Here is a 15,775-nt window from a genome sequence, read left to right on the forward strand (position 1 = left end):
GCTCACTTTCTTCACAGCTGTGTAGCCAAACACGAAAAACAGCCAACTTTCGATGTTTCACTGTATTGTCGACAGAGGTGTCTACCAATATCCTTGATTTTTTTCTGTAGCACTGCAAAGGACATGCCTCCTGTTGAAAGCCTCTCAAAACTTTCATTCACGCTATTGTAAAGCCGCAGTAAAATCATATATGCACTACTGCGGAATCAGTCGAGTTTCCCCTATTACTCGAAGTAATGCAAACTCATAATAGGCCTAATGCATATAAGAGAAATAAAGTGTTCTTTCCGGAAGTCTAACTGGGATCTATTCGCTCTTTAACCTTATACACTGGCACAGCTTTTAGCGGAACAGAAAGATAGATTTTTTTTTATTTCAAACATTTCGTTGCACGCCCTGTATGTCAGCAACTTCAGAAAATCTTCCGACTTCTCTCCACATTGTGCCGCCGGAAATCTTTTGACTTATACCTTAAAGTCTATGCACGTGGAAAAGTTGTTCTTCTGGTGAATGCAGGCGGTCTATAACAGAGAAAAAAAATTTAAAAGTCTTTGGAATATTCATCGTACATAAACCCCGACTTTGCTTGTACAAAAAAGTAAAGTCCCCGTGGCAGAATGAATGCATCATGCTGGAAATAAACAAAAAATCTAGTTTTACCTACATTTCCATTGACATGCGATTTCAAATCACGAACTCTTCATGCCCAAACCGGGATTCGAACTTGTATGATCGTGGGATCACCACGCGTCCCCTAAGGGCACTAAAACCAAGAGGAATCAATATGTAAATTTCCGAATAACCGGTTACTTGGTCATATAATGCATAGGATGTTTTCACCTGGCTGCATTGTCTTTTTTACGTTATGCATCGTAATTTTTTTTTTTGCTGATGTTTATCATTTTATGGCCTAATAGAATCTTAGCCTCCTTAATAGGAGGTAGATCAAGAGACAAGTACCCTCGATAAACGTAGCAGATACAGAGGGTGGTACCCCTTCTGTCTCTGAATGGGAAGAGCCTCACGTTCTGTGAGAAAGTTTCTAAACTGGGTTGCAATTTGCTTCCTCTTCGACATTTTACTTTAATTTTGGCCCTCGTCTGTCTCACATTGTTATTTACCGACTCTGGCCTATGTCTTGTCTCTACTGCACTGCTAAATGCTTCCGCATTAGCTGCTTCGCTACTGAACTACAGCGGTTGGAAATCTAAGACGATACTGAGTTTAGCTATTTTTGTTTAAGGAAAAGCACAAATTGAAAGGTTGCGGTAATGATGTTCAATTTATATAGGATTATTGTTGGGGTTTACCAGCTTCGTACCATGCACTTCTTTCTTGGGCATTCTGTAAGTACGTACCTTATTTTTTTACATTGAATTAAAATGCAAATTCCGGAAATATTCACCCATGCATTATAAAGTTTATTTTATGTAACGTGACTGTAATAATAATTTATTTATTTATTATTTATTTATTTATTTATTATTAATATTTGTGTGCTGAACAACAGCCAGAGGCCAATTATAGTTCAGCACAATACACAAAACAGAAGATACAAAGTTGCAAAAACAAATAATATCTTAAATAAAGAAAAACATATATAAATAAAATTGAGGACAAGAACAGTAAATACTAATAATCAAAACGAAACTATACCTTAAAAGGATCTAAATTGTCCCCATGCAAATTGACATATTTTATGCATCTACAGACTGGAGAAAGTGATTTGAATTTCTGTTATAAAAATTGTAGGAATACGAAGGCTGATATTGTTTATGATAGACTCACAATCAGTATCACCCTTGATCACTTTGCAAAAAAATTGATAATCAAGATTTTGACATCTAGAATAAAGGCTACAACAGTTAAAATATTTACAGGTAATCTCATAATTAAAGTCAGAGGAATTGGGTATAAATCGAAAAGCAGATAAGGAAATAAATTTTCTTTGAATATTTTCCAATTTAACCGAATCAGTTGAAGTAATGGAATTCCAGGCTACAGATGCATATTCAAGTTTAGATCGAACCAAAGTCAAGTATAGAATTAATAGAGACTCTGGAGTAGAAAAAGAATAAGTTATAGATCTTATTAAACCAAGCATTCTTATTGAATGATTATAAATATATTGAGCATGATCGTGAAAGTATAATTTAGAATCGAGTAATAATAATAATAATAATAATAATAATAATAATAATAATAATAATAATAATAATAGGCTAATAATAGCAACGTTATGAAATACTATTATTGAAACTGTATCATAAAAGAATATGAAATGAAGTATTCATTGAAAACTGTGGGAACTCCCATTGTTTCCGTTAGCAATATTATAACCAAATTGCCACTTGACATAATTTCAAATTTGTAATAAGTTTAAGGTGGTGTTAAAGGACTATTTGTTTTCATAATATTTACTCGCATCAAGAATTTTATTGTAATTAAATATACTGACATGTCCACCCGTGCATTGTACAAGCCTACAAAATAATATTTACCAAAAGAACTATCGTCGTTGTTCCTGCAATAACTCATATGTGCAAAATATAACATTTTTCAGTAGGAAGAGAAAACCTATTTATTCTTCCTATGGCAGCCGTATATAGGAGACAGTGAATTCTTACATTTTCGAAATAAAGAAATGTAATTACCTATAGGAGATTTTATTATTTGCTGTAGTCTATCACTATTTAAGTTATTTAATGGAGCAAAAATCTGAAAATCGATAAATATGTCACATAGGAGTTATTGCAGGAACAACGACGATATGTTTTACGAAGCTTACGCCATTTCTTAAAATAAGATATATCTTCTGTGTTGTAGCTTTTGTGTGTGCAGTTGTATGCTGAACACAGCCCGCATTGTTCCAGCATTAAAAAATTATTTTACACCAAACTGACAATATTAACACGTGTTAAGCACAGCACATTCCGCTTCTTATAACAAAGAAAAAATGGCGGTCCAGAGTACCTTCAGCCTCCGCAGGGAGCGCTTATCAAAGATATACAGCCTCTCTATAATATCATAACTCGTTGGTTAATAATTATATGTAAAGTCGATATTACGCATTCTGATGGTAATTGTGTACAATTGACCAATGGAATTCTCTCTTGAGTACAAGCCAGCCAACACAAACACAGGTTAACCAACTTCAAATTTATGACACAGAATATAATTTTAAGAATTCAATTCACGTTGCAATCTGGTTACATATATAGAAAGTGAGTCTACTGAATTTTCGAGTTAGTTAGAAACTATGCATGAAGAAGAAATTATGTCACAGCCTCCTTGCTACAAAATATGCGACGACCAAATAGCTCCTTATGATGTCAAAAAATAATCTAGTAAGCTGTGATCGGAAACGAGAACGGCAAAAAAAAAAGTTGGCTAACTCTCACGTTCCCGGGCTCCGGCAAGCTTCTCGTTAATTGTGAATAGTCACATTTAAATATATTTATTTTAACTATTTTTTCGTTCTCGTTTCCGTTGCCTGTTTATTGTGGACCAGTCTCTACTCCGGGAATTTTCACGCTAAAACTTCTTGTAAACGATCAAATTTTCGTCAAATTCAACGCTTCACAAGACTGTTCAAGATTTGCTAATACTTTACAATATTATTATGATGTACCGAAGTACATGTGATATTTTTTCATACAGAAATTCTGCGTCATCATATGATAAATGAATGGAACGGAGAAAAATTCTCTCCGGTACCGGGATTTGAACCCGGGTTTTCAGCTTACGTGCTGACGCTCTATCTATTACGCCACATCGCATTCCCATTCCGGTGCCGGACAGAATCCTCTCAGCTTAAGTTCACCTCTTAGATTCCCTCTAGTGGCCGACCCTCACGCACTGAGTCACAGATGTGTGACCGTGGCACAGTGTCCAACACATTATGTGCAGAGGTGCACTCATTACGAGTGACTAAGTGGCCGGGATCCGACGGAATAAGCGCCGTCTTAAATCACTGGGTAAGTGATTATTTTTCGCATATCATATAGGCCTATATTTATGATGTACCGAAGTACATATGATATTTCCGTGTAGAAATTCTGCGTCATCATAAGATGAAGGATGAGTGGAACGGAGGTGTGGCTTAGTGAATAGAAATAGAGCGTCAGCACGTAGAGCTGAAAACCCGGCTTCAAATCCCGGTGCCGGAAAGAATTTTTCTCCGTTCCACTCATCCTTCATCATATAATACTGTACAAGATTAAAGGCTGGTTCTCAATAAACCGGGAACGAGAACCAGAATGAAAACGAGAAGCAGAGGACGTGAATATGAAAATTTTTGATTCACAATAAACCGAGAACGTAGACGACTATGCATATCGACATGTATGTCAATAACGATATGTAAAGTCGATATTACGCATTTGATGTTATTTGTGTATAATTGACCAATGGCATTCTCTCATGAGTACAAGGCAGCCAACATAAACACAGGTTAACCGACTTCGAAATTTCAACTGAAACATTTCATTAGGCACAGTACTATAAATATGCCCATGCATCTTTATTATCACAACCTATTTTAAGTCTATAACGTAAAATAATTCGAGAAGAAACATTTGTAATAGAACAAAAATGAACACAACAGTAGTTATTGAATTGAAGCGTGAATATGTAGTGTGTAATACAACCAATATAGTAATAAAATATGATTCGCTTCCTATCGGTGTTCAAAGATGCAGCTATTGAAAGCCACATATTCTCCTTCATTTTCTCACCTTTATATGAGGCGCGCCGCTTATCGTAAACGTGAGGATTTCAATATTAGAAACTCATCAAATAAAACTGATGCACAGCACAGAACAAAATAATGCATAGGTTATGTCACTGTCTTCTTGCTACAAAATATACGACGACAAAATAGCTTTTAGATGGCAATAGAATGAATCTAGTGGGCTGTGATCGGAAACGTGAACGCCAAAGTTGAAACTTGGCCAACTCTGCGTTCCTGATCTCGGGCTCCGGCAAGCTTTTCACATTTAAATCTGTACATTTTAGCAATTTTACCGTTTTCTTTCCGATTCTCGTTTTCGGTTTATTGTGAACCAGCCTTAAAGGCTGGTAAGGCTGGTTCACAAACCAGGAACAGAAACGACAACGAGAACCGAAATAATGTTAAAATAAATGTATTTAAACGTGAGCATTCACAATAGTTAATCATTTAAACAGACCTATATTTAAGTCTTATTGTCTTGAAAGTAAATATGAACACGTTCTAATTTATCAAACACTTGTCAGTTCTTCGAAGGAATTGACCAGTGGGATTCGAAAATATTATTGCGCCAAGAGTCAAAATAAATACATATATATTTATATTTGAAGAGTCCACTGCAAGAATGATAGATGTCACTTTCTTGTCGAAAATGAACCAAGACTGTTAATGCATAGACATATAGAATGTACACAGAGAGTTATAATGGCATTAACACTGATAATCATTGTCCAGTAATGATCGGAAAATCACAGTTAAGCTTTGAGCGCTAAGCATTTCAAACTTTCAAATGCTTCTCCTGCAAAATGTATTCCAAATGACATCCATCATTCTTGCAGTGGACTCTTCATTTATATATGGCATTCTGATCGAGAAAAGTTGTTCGCGAGGTAGGTAATTCAAGTAAGATAAAGCGATGAAGTAGAAATTCTGAACAAAATAGTAAGAAACAGAAGCACTCTCAAAGAAAACCTGTCTCTGAGGTCTTTACTGAGCACACGTCACTGCGGATATGCAGGAAATCTGAATCTCCTGCCTTTGAATGAGAAGTCGTCAGCTGACAGCGCGGCTGGAGCCTTCGACAGTGTTAATGAAGATGGCACTGCTTGAGGATAAGCATCAGAATCCGCGTAATGCTGTTCGACACAGGAAGCAGACACAACTCGACGAATGCAAGATGATTGACGACTGGCAATTGTCTCGTTTTGGAAAACAGGTTTGACGGTCTCAAAAAAAGAAATTGCTTTGAATGCCACCGCGGCAGCCGGGTCTGCATTGTCTTGTCATCCCGCCCCCCTTCTGTAGATATTTGGAAAACAAGTTTGGGATATTTTATTTTTATAAAATTAACAAAATAAGTCCAGCACAGAAGAAATCTTTCCAGACAAGCCCGTGGCACGGTTATGTTACAATGGATTTTTTAATTTTTCATTGTACAAGGTACAAAGAGAGATAATGTCGCAAAAAATATACTTTGAAACTTAACATAATGGTTTTCGGGATGTCTGAGATCAGAAAAGTAGTTTTGGACATCTTGTTTGTCTGTTTCTGTCCGTCTGTACGGAGTACTCTTTTAAAATGTTGAACGGATTTATTTTATATCTGGTACTTACATTTAATTTATCCGGGCATGATGCACTTGAAGGGTAATAATTTTTAGCAGAAAATTAATGAGTCAAATTTCATACCTGAAATCCACGATGACGATGTATTTCAAATCAAATTGCATTCTTTTCTTCCAGAATAAGTCGATAAAAGAAATTCAATAAATCACCATAACGTGAATACATTGGCTAGACTCCACGTTTTTCTGCTATTACATTGCAGATTTATTTTATTGGAGCTATATCAAGAACCGACGTTGCACCGCTAGAATTCTGTACCTTCGTGTCTGGATGATTAAATCTATCAACAGCTTCACACGCAAAAGGAAGGAAATCTAATATAGAGTGGATATTTATTGATTACTAGGGAACGAAGTTCGGACACCAAACCATTTCCTAGAGGTGGCTACAGGTTTAAGGAACACTGGCTATAGGATGACATTATTTGTTTACTTTACTGATGTACAAAACAATGCAAAATGAAACACGCCGCGTGAAGGAAGCTCTCTTCATCCGAAGTTTAATGGGTGAGTGTTTTTTTATATGCATGTAAGTATCTATTTGGCTTCTCGTTTTCAAAATTTATCCGCATATCATCAGCTAAGTACAAGATCTCATCATAACAATTTACTCATTATACCCTACCACAAGACATCTTTATATTCTTCATCTTATACAGTTTCGGTTGCTAGGAATTGGAACTCGCTACCGAGTGATGTGAGGGGTTGTTGGACAATAACTTAATTTAGGTCAAAATTACATAAATTCTTGCTTAACAAATTAATTGCGGATTAATATTTATTACATATAATGAAACTAACATCTGTGCATTCTTATTATTATCATTAATTTCTCTAAATAGATTTACAAAACCTCTAATGGCAATTACATTAATATTCTCATTATAGAAATATATTTTAGATTTATATATATTTTTTTCTCCCTGTAACATAGTTCTAGTAAGCTTATATTAAATTAATTTTCATCATTTTACTAGCTATCTCAAATCTCTAATTATAATTGATTGAATTAAATTAGCTCATAAATTAAGTTACTACTTTACCTTATAGGTTTATCTAAATTTAAATAAATAAGTAGACTACTAGTCGTTAAAACTTAACTGAAGAATATTCCTGGAGAACCCTTTAAGTGTAGTGTAAATATTCGTAATTTAAATATGTATTGTATTGATTAAGGCTGGTTGAGTGAAAGAGAAGGCCTTATGGCCTTAACTCTGCCAGCGAAAATAAAACATAATTATTATTATTATTATTATTATTATTATTATTATTATTATTATTATTATTATTATTATTAATGTATGTATGTATATATGTATGTGTGTGTGTCTAATGTCTACCCACTTCACTTGCTTGATTCGGGTTCCGCATACTGCAGATAGATGGCAGGACTGTGACCAATTTTTCAAGTTGCACACCACTTCGGCGGGCTACGTTATGCATGATGTGTATCTGAGAAGAGTTATGTTGTGTACTAGGGTGAGTGTATGTGTAAGTGTAAGCTTATTTTCTGTTTAAAAAGTAAACCTTTCGTATGGAGTCCAGTTGTGATCTAGCAAAGGTGCTGTGAACATGTTTTAAAAAAGTCGCTAATAAAAACTGCAACTTTGCCTGTGCTTGTAAAAGACTTCGGAGATGACTATTTTTCATTCAAAGACAAAAAAAATTATGGTGTAAAGTAAGTTAATAAGCGTCATGATTTACAAAAACATTGTGACTCTAAAAGACACATCGAACATCTGAAATTGTTTACTGATTCGATCTCGGATCAGTCCACTTTTTATTATGACTTGTGTCTGATGCTGATATGTGTAAATATTAGGTTCCATAAACTTTAGAATACACATTTTGAACACATAATTGAAAAGTGTACATTTAGAAAATTGCCGACATCAACAACCATGCGTACACAGTATTTACCCTCGTGTTATGAAATAGCTTTAAATTTTATGAGATCAGCTGTTGCTAACAATGAAAGGGTTAAACTAAAATTGAAGATTTCTCTTGAAAAAATTCTGCATATTTGAAATTCTGTGAAGTACTAAATAGTGAACAGGTAAAATATTAAAATAAATAATATCTATTTCAAATTCGCACCTATAACATCGTGTGATGTCGAAAGAATATCTTCTTGTTTGAATGGCAATCTAAACAGGTTTATATTTGGCAATTTACGAATGTACACTTTAGTCACCTGATTATACAGAGCAATGTTTTGATTCAAGCACAGCAACAATGCTCTGCATACGTCCGTATACTATCCTGAGTTGATGTAAACAACATGACTTGTATGATACGTGACGTAGTTAACTTCATAGATTCGGTGTCCGAACTTCCACCCCTATTGATTACTTAATGGGAAAACGAAAAAAATCAGCCATTTCGTGCAAATATCCTATATAAATGTAGGCCTAGTCTAAATTTGTAAGTGAAAAATTATTGGTTTTTAGTATTGATAGTGTTGTGAGCGAATCGTCTTTATCTTATATTAATTTTTATAATTACACTTCTTACACTATTGTTTGAAATTAGCACAGACTTACCTCTATTGAGAAAGATGTCTTTCATTAGTCGGTGCTATCTGTAACGAGAAAGAGAAAATCACAATGAATGCCTGAAGCGAAAATAAAACAAATTATTTATTTTATATTTTAAAGTGTAGAATAATGAATAAATGCATTCCAAAATGGCTTCACTTTTATTAGTTCTCTCCAGCTAGATAAAATCGAAATACCAACACTGGTAGCTCTAATTTAACGAGACTGTAAATAATCTGGAATTCATTTTCTAAAATTTAGACCTAATAATAATCATCAAACCAGCAGCACTATTTCTTTGTTCTGTTTCTTCTATAAATCAATAATATTATTGTTCCTTTCTCTCATTCCTTTCAAAAATAAATTATTGCCCCTCGGAAATTGACAATAATGAATAAGATTTGTTACTGTTTAGTAGTAAGAGAGCAATAGCTGGAAATTATGCAAATAAACTGCGGAAATTTTCCTGTTAAGGTTTCTTTTTACTTACTGACTGAAGTGTTGGCTAACAAAATATTTTGAGTTGGGCTGAAATTGATCTATAAATTTCGAATTCATGATGATGATGATGATGATGATTATGATTATGATTATGTAAGAACTAAAATCTTTGAGATGCATGGAAATATTCGGCAAGGCAACAAAATAATTGGACCAAATTGAGACGTGTAATGTAGCACGTAACCAAATATACTCACTTAAAATTTTTAATTTTTCATGTCTTTATTGTATTATTGTTACTGATAGTTTTAGCTTTAATGTAGACCTAATGTATGTAATGTATGTATGTATGTATGTATGTATGTATGTATGTATGTATGTATGTATGTATGTATGTATGTATGTATGTATGTATGTGTATCCAATGCCTACCCACTTCACTTGCGTGATTCGGGTTCCGCATATTGCGGATAGATGGCAGAACTGTGACCCATTTTTGTAGTTGTACACCATTTCGGCGGGTCACACTGTACATGATGTGTATCTCTGGAGAGCTATGTCGTGTACTAGGGTGTAGACCTAATGTATGTGTTAAAATAATTATTAAAATATGCAGTGTAAAGGTGTTGGGGGTGGTTCATTTGAATTTGTCATTTAGAAATATATGAAATATAATTTTTATATGAAGAACTTTGTTGTTTAACATTCAGTCTAAATTTTCGAAATAAATTCGTATCTATTTCAGCATGAATCATAAATTTAACAGAATTTTCTCTGCTGCTTTTTATACAGGTCGGATAACCGTTGTCTGCTGAGGTTACCGGTCCAATGGGCCTATTTTTTCCGTTCCGTATATTTAAAAACAATATCTATTAAAGAAATGCTTCCAAATTTTCAGCTGAAATTCCTTAATATGTATAATACATATTTTAACACGACTATATAGAATGTTTAAAAATCATTCAATATTTTGAAAAAAAAATTCTAATAAACATGGGTCCTAAAATCAATATCTTACGAGATATGACCACATGTTCATGAGGTTCCCTGGTAGAGTTTTTTTGACGGGGTTTTCCCTCAACCCACTAACAGCAAATGTTGGGCAACTTTTGGCGCTGGACCCTGAACTCATTTCGCTGGTATTATCGCCTTCAACTCACTCAGACGCTAGATAACCTTAGCTGTTGTTAAAGTGTCGTAAAATAAGACTAGAAAAAATGTTCATCATCATAGAGATGCTCAATCTGATACATACTTTAAAAAGCGTTCAGTATTGCAAAAGGTGATAATATTCCTTAAAACATCTAATAAACATGGAACTTAAAATATCTTCCGAGATGGATAGCCTCTTGTTCATAAACATCATAGGAGATGGTCAATGTTATTTCCGTTTATTGCAATGCATTCTTCTGCCCTATACCTTAATGCAGTGGTCGTAAGTACTCGCTGAAATGGGTAAGGAGTAACGATTGTATCGTAATATGCTCCGTCTTGCAGAAGGGAGAGGCAGAAAGTATACCCGCCAGCAGCCACGGATGCACACTAGTGCAATGTCTTATCCGCGGGTAAGAGACGTTAGCCAGAGGGTGCACTGTGCTGAAGACCGCTGCCTTAATGTCTCCTAACTTTTTACCCTTTCATTGACAGCTTTTCCATTGTGATACTGTGTACCCAAAAAGAAATAAGCAAAGCGTTCACATAAGAATATATGTTGTTCTTTCAAGATTAGCCCTTGCTTCTTAAAAAATTTGGTTTTAGGAACCATGTTTATTAGAATTTGTTTCTTGTTTCCATCAGTACTACCACATTCCAGACTATTGAATTCTTTTTAATTTAAGACAAATCACATTGAGCATTTCCTGTAATATTGATGAAGTATTCATATCTCGGAAGATATATACAGTACTACCCGTCAAAAGTTTTCGATCACCTATCACAAATATGGATTTGTGGTTAAAACTGGGATTTCGGTTTGAATATTCTATCATATCATAATGCTAGAGAGAGAAAATATTGTATATTGAAATAAAGTATATAGTTTTAATAGCTGATCGAAAACTTTTGACCGGTAGTGTATATATATATATATATATATATATATATATATATATATATATATACACTACCGGTCAAAAGCTTTCGATCAGCTATTATATATATATATATGTATATATAATATTTTACTTGGTTATTTAACGACGCTATATCATCGCTGTTCGTATTTCAAGGAGCAAGGAATACAAGTTTTTCCCCCACTTTTATAACCAACCCCAGACATGAAACCGACCGGCCAATGACTGAGCCTTGTTTGTCCCAGTCGGCCAGTGACACCACCCCTATCCACCTGCTCCTTTAAAGACGCTGAGTTACTAGCTTACCTTCTTCTCTTATCCCGCAAAGATCATACTTAACTCGCAGTGATCCTCTCGTGAAATTTGGACTGTACGAGGTTATTTAGCGTCGATGGGTTTGGTGATTGCGAGATATTTGACGAAGTGAGACCGAGGATTCGCCATAGATTACATGATATTTGTGTTGCGGGTGGAGAAAACTCGAAAAAAACCCAACCAGGTAATCAGTCCAAGCGGGAATCGAACCCGCGCCCGAGCGCAACTCCGGATGGAAGACTTCTATTTCGAACAGTCTTCTAGAATATTCTCAACCAGGAACATCTCGTGTATAGAGACTGGCTATATCGCAGAATGAGCTCGCATATGTTGCAAGACATGTGGTCACACATTAGCACAATCAAGCCAAATTTGGATTCTCAATCAACATTCTTGTCAAGTCCTGCGTGTCAAAAGGAAAATTGTCATTGGCCCCGACACAAGACTAATGTTTGGTCTTGACGTTTTGAGCATTTATAATGCTCTTTACTTGTGTCGGAATTTCTCGCCATACCGTAATTTTATGCCTTTCGCTCTATGAAGCATGGAGAAGTGAAAGCTTTCAAGATGGTCTGCTAATGGACACGTATTCGTAGAATTGTTTTGTGATCGCTTTGTTTCCAATTCCATCTCGCTTGAGAAGTAGCTCAATAAAATTGCTATGTTAGTCTCTTCCCATCACACATCTGTTTACTGCGTACTTGGAATTACATGGATAACAAGCTGCTTTTACAGTGTTTCTCCACCAATTTGTAGCCGAGGACGTGTACTATTGTAATATATATAAGTCACGGGAAAATACTTTCCAATAATTCTATAACTGCAGGCGCTACATCATCATAAATTTTCCACGCATGGTGATAAAGTTATTGAATTGACACTTTTCGGACTTGTCGACTTGTATGCACTTCATACTGCGGACATCTGCAAGTCATTCCTTGAAATAATTATCTACCGATTAACACCAGTTCACAATCTTGTTGATACTTACCCCACGTCCATCAATAGCTTTAATCGGCTTGGTTACATCTCAACCACAGTAGGTATGACTTTGCTGATCAGTTTCTTTTATGGACGTTAGTTATTGGAGAATTAATGAAATAATGGTACAATATCTTTCTTAACTCTAACAATACCAAGGTATTTTAAGTAGCAAACTTCTAACCACAACAAAAATGTTTAATTTTGAACGATTTTCTTAAGCATCTGTAATGAGCAAACAGTAACATGGTAGAAGAAAACCCAGAAACTATTAGAGAAAACATGGGAATTTTGCATGAAGCAAGTAAAGAGATAGGTTTGGAAGTAAATTCCGAAAAGACGAAGTATAAGATGATGTCTCGTGACAAAAATATTGTAGGAAACGAAAATATAAAAATTGGATATTTATCCTTTGAAGAGGTAAAAAAAAAAAAAAAAATCAAATATCTTGAAGCAACAGTAACAAATACAAACGACACTCGAGAGGAAATTAAACGCAGAATAAATATGGGAAATGCCTGTTATTATTTGGTTCAGAAGCTCTTCTGTCATTCAATCTGCTCTCAAAAAATCGATGGCGGGCTTATGTGAGGGCGATAATGAAAATCCGGATTCCTTAAAATATACAATGCCATTTCAATTTTTCTTTTTATATATGAGCCGTTCAGAGCAAAAGTGGTGTAAGTGAAAATTGGACAATGAGGTTTAAAGTAAAAATTTTGTAAAATACAGTGCAAAGTAGGAATTAATATGTCGTTCCTGCTATCCACTGACTACTAATAGTTCAAATAAATTGAATATTAATTGCTACTTTGCGCTGTATTTTACAGAATGTTTACTTCAACCCTCATTACCCATTCGTGACTTACACCACTTCTGCTCTGAACGGCTATACTATGTGCTCATTACTTACTTATGGCATCACTTTCTTCACACCGGTTCTCACATCTTGAACAGACCATAGTTTTACTACAAAAATACTTAATTTTGAACAATTTTTAAACATTTTATTTTTTATGAATTTATTTATTTATTTACTTTTTTGAAATCTGTATACAGGAGGATATAAAATAATAAGACAAAGACAAAAGGTTAGATAATGAATTAAATATCTCGATTTCTTTAATTTCAATGCTATGGGGCATATTAAGTTAATACAATCTTTGCGTCTGAGATCTTAAAATGAACATGCTAATTAAAAATTAATAAACTAAATCCATTTTTTTACAAGAAGCCCACTTATATTTAGAATATTAGCAATTAGGATGCAAATCAAGATTTCAGGTATAACTCCCTGTAAAGTTGATTTGAATAATTTTCGAGGGAAAAATTGTTCCGGGGCCGGGTATCGAACCCGGGACCTTTGGTTTAACGTACCAACGCTCTACCAACTGAGCTACCCGGGAACTCTACCCGACACCGATGCAATTTTTCCCTCTATATCCACAGACCTCAAAGTGGGCTGACAACCGTCAAGCAATCTACTTCGAGTGCACACTAACTCCGTGTGACTTAAATTGTGGTGAAATCTTGATTTGCATAATACACGTTACTGTTCCTTAACAGAAAACCACAATTTAAGTCACACGGAGTTAGTGTGCACTCGAAGTTGGTTGCTTGACGGTTTTCAGCCCACTTAGAGGTCTGTGGATATAGAGGGAAAAATTGCATCGGTGTCGGGTAGAGTTCCCGGGTAGCTCAGTTGGTAGAGCGTTGGTACGTTAAACCAAAGGTCCCGGGTTCGATGCCCGGCCCCCGAAACAATTTTTCCCTCGAAAATTATTCAGCAATTAGGATTGTTCACAAACAGCTAATACTACTCCTCCTGATAATAAGAACTCTGTGACATAATTTTCAATCAACTGGCGGATTCTTCTGAAGGGATCAAGGCTGGATCTCGGGAAAATTCTGTGATTTGTGTTAGACGAATTCGTTGCTGTGACATTTCTTGAAATATTTCGTTTCACACTATAATTTTGGCTTCACGATTGTTCGTGTTATCGTGTCACATTACATCTGGTCTTTGTATTTAAAATAGAAAATCTAAAGAAAACGTTATATTACATTCTAGACATGAACTATTTAAATAGTTTTTAAACTAATTTAATGCTTGAATACGATGCATTACACACTCGTTTTAATACTTAACTGCTGCTGGAGATGATTCTTTAATACAAGACAGTAAGTTCGTCCAACAATGACAAGGAAAGAATGGAATAAGGAATGAGAGGTAAATATATGGAAATACAAAGACATGAAACAACTTGTGGAATTGTAATGAAATGCCGTAGCAATAGAATTCTATTTTTATTCCTCTTGCAGATCTTAAATGCAATGCACTTTAATTCCTTAATGTTCAAATATGTCACAAAAAGAGTTCAATTTCAACAGTTACAACAAAAAGCGTAGTTCCTTTCGAATGTTTAGCGACATCAGACCATAAAATATGTCCCATTTGTCGGTATTTACTGTCTTGTTCTGGCATAAGCGTAGCGGCTGTGGAGTTACAAAGCGGACTTTATTGAACCGTGAATATGTGAAGACAGCGCTAAGAATCTTTCGGCTGCCGAGATACGAAAGCGAAAGAAGAATGGCACTTTTCTTGCAAATTTTTTTAAATTTTTAACTAGAAAGTTTTTGTAATCTGTTACCTAATCCGTTTAACAATAATTAATCAATACAGTATGTCCTTAGTGTATTAATCAGTGTTTTAGGTTAGGCTGTCAGAAATAAATTACGCTACGACCACTTCTGAACTGTTACCACAGTCTAGTATATAGTCACGAAGCTCAATACGTAGTAAATATGCATTCATAGATAGTTGCTAACCACTAGGATCGCTACTATCGCCTTATTACAGACGATGCGAAATAGTACCTGCACAATCTATTGTTCCTAGTACCCTCATAAACTCATGCTTCGTAACTGTATATACTAGACTGTGCTATTACGCTATTTCATAGCTAGACGTGTTCCTCAAAATCAGCTTGTGTTCTCCAAGAAGGCCTAGTCTGATAGGCATTTCATGGAAGTCAGTGACAAATACCAGACATCAATACAGATATATGAATAATAT

General features: G+C 34.9%; 1 protein-coding gene and 1 non-coding gene across 3 annotated transcripts in view; both read right to left on the reverse strand.

The window, feature by feature from the left end:
• Positions 1-15,775, reverse strand: part of LOC138703447 (transcription factor Ken) — a 416,618-nt gene that overhangs the window by 241,580 nt on the left and 159,263 nt on the right. For both annotated transcript variants that reach the window (XM_069831309.1, XM_069831310.1), the window contains exon 3: positions 8,897-8,934. The gene's annotated coding sequence lies outside the window, so the exon portion shown is untranslated. The remainder of the gene's footprint in view (positions 1-8,896; positions 8,935-15,775) is intronic.
• On the reverse strand, positions 14,033-14,105 carry TRNAN-GUU (transfer RNA asparagine (anticodon GUU)). The gene has a single exon. It is a non-coding gene; the product is annotated as a tRNA-Asn (tRNA).

The sequence above is a fragment of the Periplaneta americana genome, chromosome 7, assembly GCF_040183065.1.
Source record: "Periplaneta americana isolate PAMFEO1 chromosome 7, P.americana_PAMFEO1_priV1, whole genome shotgun sequence".
Taxonomy (NCBI): domain Eukaryota; kingdom Metazoa; phylum Arthropoda; class Insecta; order Blattodea; family Blattidae; genus Periplaneta; species Periplaneta americana.